We start from the raw sequence: 13,127 nt of genomic DNA, 5'->3' as shown, positions 1-13,127 counted from the left end.
ATCGTTGACAGATTTATTATGTCCCAGATTGTGAAATAACAATACGAAGAGTGAAATCCATTAAACCTGGTGCAGGCAATGCATATCAATAATCGGAGAGGAAGGCTATGAATGTTGATCATCGTGGTCGACATCATAAGCAGCCTTTGCTATTCTCCTAGTAGGACAACTTCATTCTGGAGCGATGTCATGCACGTAGTATCAAAAAATCTGGACGAGAAGGAACTGTTTTTGTAGCTTCTGAGGAACGACAAACCGAAAGGAAAAAAATCCGCCAATCGAGAACATTTCGCCCTGTCTTGAAAGCAGAGGCCATTAACGAGCTTTCCCGTTCTGCATATACATGTATATAACATCCGTGGGCGTCATGTTCAATTAGTGGGCGAATCGCCCCGATGGGATAAGTGGCAATGATGATGATGATCATTGCGGTGAGTTTCCTTTGTGTTCAAGATGCATTTATATCTCAGTCTTAGCTACTGATGAATACAGGCCGGATGCAAGTCCTGTCCTTGGGCGAAACGAAAGTTTTTGTTGACAAAGAAAGGAAGGTTTGAACAACGTACAACGACAATGTAGCTAAGTCATTAACATCGGTCACTGATGACTGGTGAAGGTCGGCCAACTGCTGGTGAACTCTTTGTTATTGACAGACATGGCTGTCAACCTATACATATGGCATCCATGTACTAAACTCTGATATGAGCATTTTCAGGAATGGGTTAATTTGACAACAAATTGATGGATCAATTCCAACCCATGAATAATCGGTAACCCTGATATAACCTCAAATGCTGAGCTGACTGGTACCAGCATGCACAAGATTTGTGCCTGTTTAAAAAACGCACCACCATGCTTCATGTCGAGTTTCCTGAATATATTTCCAGCAAATTGGAGGCCGAAAAACACGTTTTCCTCTTTCTAGCACTTTTGACACCGCTTGGGCTGCTGCAAATACGATTTAAAGCTTCCTGTGGTGTAGAAGTACCAAATTATTCATGATTTCATTTGATGGGTGGCATTTATTCACGAGTTTACATGGTATAGCTTTGGACTGATAAGATAGAGTCGGAGATAACAACAGCAAGAGCTCCCAGGTTTTTGTTGCCTCCAGACCTTCGGAGGATACGTTTGCTCGAATACAAACTATATTGGCACAGACCTACATATATTCGCCGGATAGTCATCTGATATATATATAGCTATTTCGTAACGCCGTCTAAAACAAGTCTCTGTATGAACTTTGACAACAAGTAAAAGCGATTAACTTGTTTGACAACACCTTTGCCGTAAGCGCATTGAAAAACTTCGATGCGACGACGCATTCATTAGGTATCATAATATTACATTGTAGAAATGTTTTTAATACCAAGTTTGTAAATGTCATAACACCCCGGCATCTCGCAGCCTCCGTTATCATTCTGTCTTCGCCATTATTTCTTCGACAGCGATATTTCACTCTTGCATTTTCCCGGCTCATTTCACTACCGAGGAGAAAGAAACCCCGCGATACAGATCTCTCACCAATTTGACACCTAGAAGTCTTCACTCTATCGCGGCCTTTATTCTTTTACAAGGATGATTAATGGTACTGGTCTTCATTGAGAAGCTATCATTGCTCATCTCCACTAACCGGGGTGTCACAAAAGGTGCTAAAAGCGATGACATCAAACATGGTGAAAACTCAGCCACTGACAGGCCACCATTAACTGCATGTTCTGTTTGTTAGTGACAAAAGAAATTTCTTATTTAATAGGCCTACTACCCATCTACATCTTTGGATCAGAGCTGCCGTTAATTAATAGTTATTATATGGCGCTTTTCCAGCGGGTTCCTGCTCAAATCAATTTTTGGCCATATAATTACCCCGGTCTCCACAGAAATCAATCTGGGGTTTCAAGAAGCAGCCAGAGAGGCTCACACTTAAACTCAAGGCGGTCATTTTAAAACCATTAAGCTATTTTCCATTCGAACAATCTTCTGAGATATCAATCATTGCCTATTCATCGCCTGGGAGAAGAGGCCCCTGTTCCTCACCGAGATTTCACCCCACAGCATCCCGCAACCCCTTAGTTATCTTCCGCGGCCTTCATTCCTTTGACATGGCTAATTGATGGTCTCCATTTAGAAGTAATCATCGCTCATCTCCGCCAACCGGAGTCGCATTGGTGTTACTGGCAATGGCATCAAACATGGTAAGAACACAGTCACTGACAGTCGTCCATTAAGAAGAGACCAGGAAATTGAAGGTTTTGCTTAGGTCCACTATGTGATGCACCTTCATCGTTGGTTCAGGATATCCCTCCAAAATTTTAAATCGTTGCCGAAGGACTGTTAGATTTAATTTATTTTTTTCTACAATGTCATTGAGATGCGACCCTACGAAGCCCACATCCTCGTTATCTGTCGCGGCCCTTATTCCTTGGACAAGAATGATTAACGATGCTAGCCTTTATTTAGTGGCAATCATTGCTCATCTCCGCTAACCGGAGTCGCCATTAGGTGTAATTCGAAAACCAATAGGTTTACATTATTTACAGGTTGACCTTAATTATATCCTACTTGTAAGTCTGACGGGGTTCATCACAGGAGTCACGTCTGATTGGTTTCCTACGCGGAAGGAATTTTGTTTGTTCATCTAATACTAAAGTGTCATCGCTGTCCATACACCTTGAGACTTGAAAGGAAGTTTATTAATTTCTTTGCAGTTGATTGCTCCGCGGTTTGTCGCATGTTTCATAGAAGTGAATAAAATTTTGAAGGCAAATAATCAAATTTCACGACAGATCATTTATAAAGTTTTAGTCAGCTACAGCAGCATAACAAAGCAACCAAAATAATTTCATCAATCGAATGGTAGATGAGTTTGTTCTTCTAAGTTTACGATGCTGGAAGTAAAGGGTGACAGTACCCATAAACAGTCCAGGAGATAGTCATCCAGCATGCAATGATCGAGAATAATTGCATACTTTGTACTTTATTATCAATCACCTGATGCCAATTACCTCTGAATAAAGCGTCGCTAAAACTAAATTGCATCATCGCTGATGCGAGTAACAATAAAATATTCCTCAATTTTGACTCATAAAACCCGGATAACAAGTTTAATTCGCCATTAGGGAAGTTGTTTAGACTTTGAACATGTGAGCATTGTTAATTATGTTAGAAAATGAAACTGGTCCCCAAAGAAAACGAAAATATATCAAAGCCATTATGAATACTGCGTGGATTTCAGAATCTTCTTAATATCATCACACGTTTTGATAGAACTATCAATATGAAGAATATAATTCCTACGCGTTACACTCATATTGTCGAAGAATTCGCAAGTAGATATACTTGAATCATTATGACCCTACATACTTGTACTAAGACCACAATATATAGATGCTGTCTGACTCTGTTTTCGAGCCTGTTATAAAGATGCTGCAAATCACAACTCATTTCTGTTTCTGTTATAGGGCATCATCTTGGCTGAGATAATTAGAGAATGGTAAAAGCGGAAATAAGAGTGCTTCCTTCCAGATTGCAACAGGCGTTTTTCTCTTTTTTAAAAATTTTGTCGCTCACCCCAATTTAAAATTTCAGTGGCGCATTAACATAAGTATGACAATTTATTCTGTTTCAATTGCAAAGACGTCAAGTCGTTTGAGATGCATCAGTGTCTTTGACGTATTAATTCCGAGTTGGAAATTCAAAAGCTGGAAGTCATAAATGTTATGACATCGAAAACCAACCTAAGCCTCCTTTATGTCAAGAAAATGTGTCTGCGCTAAAACGCGAGTGCGTGATATTAAAGGATGGAGCTTGGATAACTTCTCGAATTGAATAACTTCGATTTATTCATACATATTCGCTAATAGTGCCACGAGGCAAACCTTTTTGACTCTAGAAATTCCGCAATGATTTCGTTGACATTTACAGATTATTCAATTTGTGTCAGTGCCCAAAATGGGAAAAGTAATGGCGTAACCCCCATGCCCCATATGTCTCGAACATAAATATGTTACCTACCTTCAAACTGTGTTATTTCGTTCACTGTATCATAAACTATACTCTAGTTTCGCCGATCTATGATTGGTTGATTAATTACAGTACGACCCATCGACACAAAAGCCAAATGGGATCATGATCTCCTTGGGGCAGTGAAAATAATACAGACAAAACCACGATGTCCGATCAAAGACAAAATTTTCTTATTCGTACGCGATATCGCCGAGCAAAAAGAAATATCTGAAAAATATTTAACTACGTTTGAACTTTACATTTCAAAACTTAGATAAAGTGTGGCGGACAGATATTACCTGGCCTTAATTCTCGTCAGTTTATCAACAGTCATCAAGCATGCATGTGCGTAATCTTCTTCGCAGCTCTTCTCATGTGCTAAGAGGCATTGAACCTTCGACGCCGCGGCGTCTCTCGAGTTTTCTCACGTAATGATTTTTTCGAAATGCCCTTTGGCTTTTATTTTTTCTCAGCTCATGCGACGGATATATTATCTCCTAGTTCCCCAATCCCACTAATGTGGTTAGCTTTGTAGTCTTCGTCAGCGTTCTTTTAGGTTGAACATACCCGACCAACCAAAGAATGTCTTTGTTTTTCTGGGATTATTTGTGGTTGTCACGTTGGCAGTATTCTTGTCACAGACATCCGTTTTCTCCGAAGAAGCGTGTTTGTCTACTATTCCCTCCAACGCCCGTCTGGAAATGCTATTGGTTATCGCCCGGGAAATTGATAAATTTCCTGATTAAAGAGGCAATGCACATGTAGGCAGGAGCAATTGGTGGCCTGTTAAGTACATTAATGATGGAAATAGCGGAGTATGATTGGAGAATTTGCATCGGAGTGGACAGGTGGGTTAGTAAAAAAGACTTTTTTTAAGTTTGGACAAATATCTCCAAGCCGCGGTTTGACAATAAGAAATATTTCCAGTACAAGCGACAATAATGCCGACATGAGTTATACCATTTTCCTATACTGAGGCTCAATACTTTCATATTATTAATCTTTGATCTGTATACATCTTTCGAGTGCGATCGCATCATCAATAATCACTGACATGGCGCAGGTGAAGTGAGCATCTAAAACACGATTTGATTGAGAAGCGGAGGCACGTTTACGCAGGAAGTTAATCATCTTGAGACGTAAGGATTTGAGAGCACACGCCCTTCGCCCGAACACCTCAGAGGTTCTGATTCAAGTGGTCAGGAGCTTTTGACCGCTGCGATCACGGCCACCGTGGCGAAACTGCTCATATCATGGTTCCAGCGGGCATTTAGTAATAAATAATTGACTGCCGGTACGGTGGGTGGCCTCCACTCCCCGCTAACTGTACACTTGTGGGTAATTTCAATGAAAATCCAAATAATCATTGCAAGAGCCAAATGTACAGTTTTCCCCTCGTCTCTCCAGCGCTCGCTTGAGCGCGATTTGCATGTGTAGCTCCTGTTTTTCAACAAAAAAGATAGGGAATATCGCGTTCAATTTTGATATCTTAATATTGATAACAATCTGCCCATTTAAATTGGTTTAACGCCCGGCGGATACACCAACGACCGAACTGCTATGTTCCTTTGGCGAATCAACGATTATCTGCGCCGATATCACCAATGCCGTCGAGTAGCTCATCTATAATTTGTCGAGGTGACACATTTAATAGACCGCCATGACCAATACATCATAACATACATGTATCGACCGCCATGACCAAATACATCATAACATATCTGACGAAGCGATCTCTCAAATTGCGACAGGTTCAGGCAAGTGGTTTATTTGAAGGCACAGTTAATGATTCGTCGTAGAATAGTGCAAATTCAGCAACTTCTTCTAAAGAAATATCTAATGCCTCAGAGCCATAGTTACTGCTTTTTATCCTTATAAAGGTCGTTGTTCAACTTGAAAGCCTTTGGTCAGTCTTTTTTCCAACTGAGTCTACGTCGTGGTGCGTGGCGCCTTGGTATGCGTGGCCCTTGGTACATTAAACACCATTGGCCTTACTCTGTTATGGTTCTGATTGATATCAATAATAGAATTAGGAACAGATTGTACGCAGAAGGAAGTCGACCATACTCCTGATACCAGAATGGGTTGTAAATCAATATATTCTGTAAATGTAACAGACTATGGTATCACTATCTCAGTCAACATTAGCGAGGTAATGCGCATCGTATTCACATAATAGGGTTTAGAGAGTGGTGTATTATGATATATAGGATTTATTTCCATAAACCTTGAAATTATCTTTGTCATAACGTGGCTCTTTTCTGCTATTATCATCAAGTGTCCCCCTCCCGACATATACATGTAGTATCTTTGCCTTCTTCTAGGTTCAGTTCGTTCTCTGAATAAAGACCCGTTTCATTCGCGGGTCGACCACCAAGTCACGTTGAGCAATGTCTTTCTCGACCTATTCTGTATTAGCTTACAGTCTATAAAGACGGGAATCGAACTCTTAATACCGATCTCATTGATATTTCATCCTCGCCAGCATTATGAGGCAAAAAACGTTAATGATTAAGTCTAAGTGCTCTTTCGCAGCGAACCAGCTTTTGTTATCGGTCTTGCAGAGCCAACCAATACGTTTTGACATTTGGAAGCCTCTAATCAGGATAGTAATTGGATCCATTGCAACTAACAATATCGTCAGGCAGAATCCCGACATCAATAGGTTAGTCGCGTAACGTACTAATCCATAAGCTGAAACATCATCATTGTAAGATTAAGATAGAAACGTAATCTTTGGCTGTACAGTATAGTAGCATGTTGGTTCTTGAGTTTGGGCCGTAGAAAGTCTTTAAAGAATTTGGTTTAAAATGACTTCGGGCCATATGAAATTTATGCCATCATAAACGGAAGCCCGATAAAGATGCAGCGATACTATGTGGTCATTGCATAAATCAATGAAAGTGGAGTAGGCGACAAGCAAAAATATCGAGAGTAGGAGTATATTGAAACATCCGATGACACGAGGATGACCAAACCAAAGTGATGTTCGCCGCCCATTTCTTCACTAGAATCATATCAAGCCCGCTGCCATTGGCTCGCTGTTTTCCGTGTAATGGCATTTTTATCGACTAAATCTGATTGGGTATTGAACGTTGACAGAACCCGGAAGATTAATAATCTTCTGGAAATTGGTGGCCAGGGAGAGCCCAGGTTGCCATCACAATTGGATCACTATACCGCCGTACACAGGAAAATGCGTCCATTATAAAATCGGTTGGGCGGCCGTCAACAGAATGAACGCTAACAGAACCTTGAAGATTGATAATCTTCCGTTGATAGGTACTATAGAGGGATTGGAGAAAGTGGTGTCTAAGTGGCCATCGTTATTTGGTCACAGGCTGTAAGCGGGTAGTCACTGATTTGGGACTCATCAGTGATTTGGGACTGAATGATCTCTCTGTGAAGAAATCGAGACTAAAGTAGGCCCAAAGGTTTAACATGTACGGTAATTCAACAGTGCGTGAAGCCTACTTTCTAAACCTGTCATTCCTGTGCTAGACAAGAAGGCTTGCCTAGCGACAACCCATCCAAGCATCAATCCAAACTGCCTTCCGTTTCTTATATTCTAACAGTGGAACACCCATCTGTTCTAGTACTGGAGGGCAATGCCAGCAATCATATAACATCAAAGCCTGGAGAAAAACATTACAACCTTTCATCTTGATACAAAATACGCATCTCTTTTTATCCCGAGTATCATTCGAAGCATTAAGAGCTTGAAACCTTTTCGAACCAAAGTCATCCTAAAGCCGAAGCAGCTGCTTTGAGGGTTAGACCTGGCTTGACTCGGTTTTAAAGCTCGAGTTGACGTTGACTAAATTGCCTGTCATTTTTTGATACATGTACTTCAGTATCGATACTAAAACACAAAACGGATGGGTGACGACCTAGGTATCTAATCAACTCCTCAACTGCTGCCTGCGGTTATTAAGCAACGTTATTTTTCTGCCAGCATGGCAAAATATTAATCCGCTGATTGTAGCTTTTAGGGGTACAACCACGACAACTACAAAATTGACCGCCTTAGGCTGGCAATTGTTTTAGGAAGAACAACGAAGTAAATGATTGAGTTAGCAAAGACTTGAATTCAATTCTGAGTTCTAATTTAACGCCATCATTACGTTGTTTTGCCCTGTAGACCACTACGAAAGCTGTCTCGTGGGGATAGACGTTATCAAGATATGCCCTGATAAACCCTTTGATAAGACAGTATAACAATGGGAATTTAGCCACGGTGCGAGAGGGCTTTGTTCATGGACAATAGACCCTTGGAAGGAAGTGCTTCCTCTCAGGATTTTGGGATGTAACCCCGGGATAGAGGTCAAGGGCGGTACCTGACGTGTGGATAATCTTTGCACTGAAGCAAGAAAACTTTAAAGGACCTTCTAGTTATACTAGCTATTTTTGGCTTAATAGCACCATCATTAGTGTCACTAGCTTAAGTCACGGAAACAATTGATCCGATCCTATTCTTCAACAAACGCGATTTGTACAAATGTTCCAGTCACCAATTACATTGTAGTTCACTGCTGCCAAAGTCAACGCCAAAACGGCTTTGTAATGAAGAGTAATGTTGCTCAGGCTCATGTGAGTGAAACAGATCTCCGGGGGTCTGTTATGTAATAATCTCCATCCGTAAAAAAAAGCATCTGGGGACTTGGCTGGCACAACGCCATGGTAAATGATGAGTGATAGGAGCAGTGTTTTTCGATTTGCGCCTAATGGGGCTCCACTCAGCCACAATAGTCGAATGTCCCCAGGGCAATTTTAGCCGCTAACGGAGGGAGCTAACCATGTTATCGAAGGAATTGCTTCCAACTTGATAAGGGGATGATGATGCAGTGGCGATAGAAGGCGATCGTTGGTTTATAAAGTGGAAAGGCTGTCGCCTTCCATTCTACAGTAGCAGTTGGACCCCTCCCTGCCTTATTTCCGTTATGAAAATACTTGGTTAAATTCGAAGTCTTGTGGCTCCTTATTATCTCGTCAAGAAGCCGCCCAGACACCCAGGAGTGACTTAATTACAGTTTCTTTAATCGCCTTCGGCATCTTTAGGCAATCTCTCATGTAACAACTCTGTTGTATACATGTACGTTTCGACTAGATTAGGTACATGTATCACGTCACGATCACTGATATGTATGTCTAATTAGTCTCATCGCTGAAATAGACTTTGGAGACCCGCAAATTATGGAAAGCTACCACCCAGAGGCACAGAGTCTACGAGAGCATTCAAAGCTTATAAGAACATCAACATATTTGTTTAACAGTTTTTTTTTAAATCGTTCGTCACTGAATGAATTTCCTAAAGGGTTTATTCAAACCTCCGGCTATCGATAGAGATTTTCCGCATTTTCCATTATTGAATAATGTGGGAAATTCATTTACGGGTATTTTCTCCCGGTAAAGTTGTCAAATAGAGTTCTCTTCGAAAGAAATCTGAACAGAAAAGTTTACTGAAACCTCCAGCAATCGAATCGGATAGAGATTCGCCACAATTTCCATTATTGAATAATGTGGGCAATTCATTTACAGGTACGGCTCCCGGTAAATTTATCAAATATAGAGTTCTATTCGAAAGAAATGTGAATAATCTCTTACTGAACCGGTGTTTCGAGGCAGCAATATTCCTTCTTGTTTCGGATATTCGATCTAAAGTGTTGTCTTCCTTCTGATGTTCTCACTCACTTCTCGAAAATGGTAGGTCACAAGCGAACAGTCTATGATACACAGCTCTATGTTGGTCTTCTCCGGCTTGTTCAGCTGTTACCACACACTGATGATATTGACAAATAGCATTGGTTTAGAAGAGGATCAACTCTGTCCACTCTTGCTGGCTCTGTATTCCCTAGCTACAGGATCACAGACTGAGCTCATTATCGGATCGATTGCTTTGTCCAGGCTATTGGTACCCCAGTTAATCCGACCAGAGCTACATCTCATTTCATCAAAATGAGAAGTCGCCCGCCGCCGGTATACATACACAATATCAGTAAACGAAGGTCGCACACAGTCTCACTGGGTCCAGAATCTTTCTTGAAGACCCTGATATGGGGTAAGCTGATTTCAGCCGGCAGTCATTTGGTGATTAACTTTTTCGTCATGACGATTTATTTGGTTGTCTTTTATACCACACAAGGGGGAATAATAGCCCTATTGTTGCAGGAAAATATTGTCATTTGTCGTCGCGATGATTTATTTGGTTCTCGTTACCGCAGGGGAATATTACAGCCCGATATCGGTCCGCTTGGATATCATGTGATGATCCTTCAGGCGAGAGACCGAGAACATATCTGGGCAATTGTTCAAAGTCTGTTTTTGCAGCAGGAGATGATGATTCTAGATTCTTTAGCCCAAGTACGTGACTAGGAATATGAAGAGGACGGCTTTTGTTTTCGCGAACCTCTCAAGGTCAGTTCAGTTCGTTCAAAAAAAAATCAAAGAGAACACAAGTAACAACCAATATGAGCAGAGAGTCAATTCGTCACGCAGTGAATATTTGTCGAACTTGCGACTCCTTAACTTTTTACATGTTTCGTCGATATCTTTTCGTGACGAAGTGAAATTTTGACGATTCGCGATCACCATTACGACTAACCATCGAAAAATTCAAGTCAAAGTGAACAAAAAGTAAAAAATGCAACATAAAATTATCTTTTAGAAATGGCCAATCAGGGTCAATTCCGCTACACCGGTATTAGCAGAAGAATTTCGTCCAATTTTGCTAGAAGAAATCGGTGAACGGTGTGTGACCCATATCAATCATGAGATACAGGATTCGTGTATCATTAGCATGCATAGAGAATCTGCCTGCCCACCATGCCCCGTATCTTAATTGGTCTCCCCGGATCATATCAAGTCTGTCTTCCCTGAAGTCCTCAAAGATTACAGCGCTCATCCGTGTTATCCATGTGTCGGCCGGAGAATGCCAATGAAGGAGTCGCATTTGCTGGCTTTCTTATGAAGTAAATTCATTTGTAAATTCACCTAATGTGCAGAGATTTGAACAGGAAAACTGACAATGCTTGGGTCACTGCGGGAGTGCTTCATTTTTCTCGATTTCAAAGATTCCGTCCAAACGTAGTCTTGCAAAACAATCTTATTTGAAAGACTCTGGTCCAAACAATGATTGATGTAGGACATTATATGCGCCACATTCCCTTTCATACATTGTACCTCGCTCCTTAATTTGCAATATCATTGTCGTGCTTGAGGCTATTTTCACGCCTGTCACTTTAATGACGCATAAGAATAATGACTGAGCAACAAGAATGTTTGGAAAAAAATACGAGTAAATACGCCGTAGAATATTATCTAATGCCGAATAAAATCGAAATACGTTCGCATTTTATTGAACGAATGCAATTGAGATATCTTGTAATAGGGCCAACGTTTGATATATATTTGTAACTCGAACCATATCAACATTACATTTGTGTTCTTTATATCAATTCTTTATGACTTTACAAGACGTATATACTGAAATAAACGGGAAAAAAGTAAACAAAAGAAACTGACCTTATTCTCCGCTTGGCTGATCAAAGACTTTTCCTTCTCCTCGGCGTACTATTCCAGATAAGGTGTTTACATAATGCCATAAATTTATTTTGAGAAATATCCAAATCAAAGACTTATGTATCAAAGTATCGAATGCAATATCTAAAATTATAGAAGTCGTTACTATAATGAAAATAGAATTATTCCGCGGGTGTCCTTTCTGCACAGCTAAAACTACTGAGCTTGCCTCGCGATTAGTTCGAAGCTTCTAAATGCCCATTCGAGCCGTGTCTTTGACTTCTCCTATCATGAAGTTAAGATCCCAAAGTAACGGGACAAATATTTGGAATCCATTGCAGTAACAATAAATGAAAGGTGACAAGAACATGTTCTATGATGGGAAGAATTTTCTCATCAATCCGTTGTCGATTTCAACCCTGATAACGATGTTGCTGAATGAAAAGTCAAATGTTAAACACTTCAAAAGAGCGCTCGACGAAGTAACTCACGCACCCGCGCATTGAGTGACTATAATCACTCGCGTATTTTTTCTGAATATCGAAACCAATCAGTATTAGCCCGAATAAGCGGGCACATCATATCGTTGAATTTATGAGTGCAGACCACCGCAATCAAAGAATGAGAGACATTCAAAAGGAATTATTCGCTCCCATTTTATCCTTGATCAACAAAGAGCCCGGTCATAGAGACTTTAACAATATTTGCTCCGTACGCAACTGCTGAATCCGCTAGAGCTGAATCAAACGTCTCTACCACAGCCGATTGGAAAATATCCATTACACGACACGGTTTCCAAGGGTCGTCAGCGCCCTCTCATCTTTCCTGCAAATATTATAACACCGCATGGTGAGGTTAAAGGGTGGTTATCGGTTGGAGCCATGTGAGCCATATTAGGTTACATCAAATCACCGACAGGTGCGCTACTAGCTCAAAGTTCATCAGCACTATTCACTCTTCCACTAGGGTTACCTTTATCACGATAAGTCAAGCCAGACGCCGTCCCCCGCCCCCCCCCCCCGGCACGCTCCCGCCTGCTATAAAGATGATGTCCAATTCGCGAGAACTACACTTGTATACAATGCGCATCCAAAAGGCCGATGTTGCAAGAAAAATATAAATCTGTTGTGAAAACATGCTTGACTTCTCGATTATTAGGAATGTCGCATGTCAGGATCCAAAATATTGCATTTGAATAAATAAACGTTTGCGTGCAACATGGATTCCATTGTCATTTCATTGTTTGTGTAACCGGCGGCCGAGCCGTGGCAAGCGCAGTGCTGTTCGATATTAATTTGTCACGTAAGCTCGCTAATGCTTCTGCATGTTGGTAACTTAATTATGGTGATGTAGCGACATGTACATTGTAATGGAATCCCGTTAGCTGGTGGGTGTAATTCCATGACAGAAAAAGACTACATATTTGAAATCAGTTGACCAGTTGACTCATGACGTCATAAATGACGTACGTCTCAGAAGTACGAGGCATCAAACCAGTACACGTAACACATCATACCGATCTAGGCCGATCCGGATCTGTCTAAATTGGTTGTGTCCTCGTAAACGGCCATATTGTCATTGCCACTCTCAGATGGAAAAAGATA

At 40.9% G+C, this 13,127-nt stretch overlaps 1 protein-coding gene across 1 annotated transcript in view; it reads right to left on the bottom strand.

The window, feature by feature from the left end:
- The window catches only part of LOC135492740 (neuropeptide S receptor-like), a 52,647-nt gene extending 40,775 nt beyond the window's left edge, over positions 1–11,872 (bottom strand). Inside the window, exon 1 of the mRNA XM_064779358.1 lies at positions 11,527–11,872. The gene's annotated coding sequence lies outside the window, so the exon portion shown is untranslated. The remainder of the gene's footprint in view (positions 1–11,526) is intronic.
- Between the last annotated feature and the right edge of the window lie 1,255 nt (positions 11,873–13,127).

The sequence above is a fragment of the Lineus longissimus genome, chromosome 8, assembly GCF_910592395.1.
Source record: "Lineus longissimus chromosome 8, tnLinLong1.2, whole genome shotgun sequence".
Classification (NCBI taxonomy): domain Eukaryota; kingdom Metazoa; phylum Nemertea; class Pilidiophora; order Heteronemertea; family Lineidae; genus Lineus; species Lineus longissimus.
This window is presented reverse-complemented; position numbering and strand designations above follow the sequence as displayed.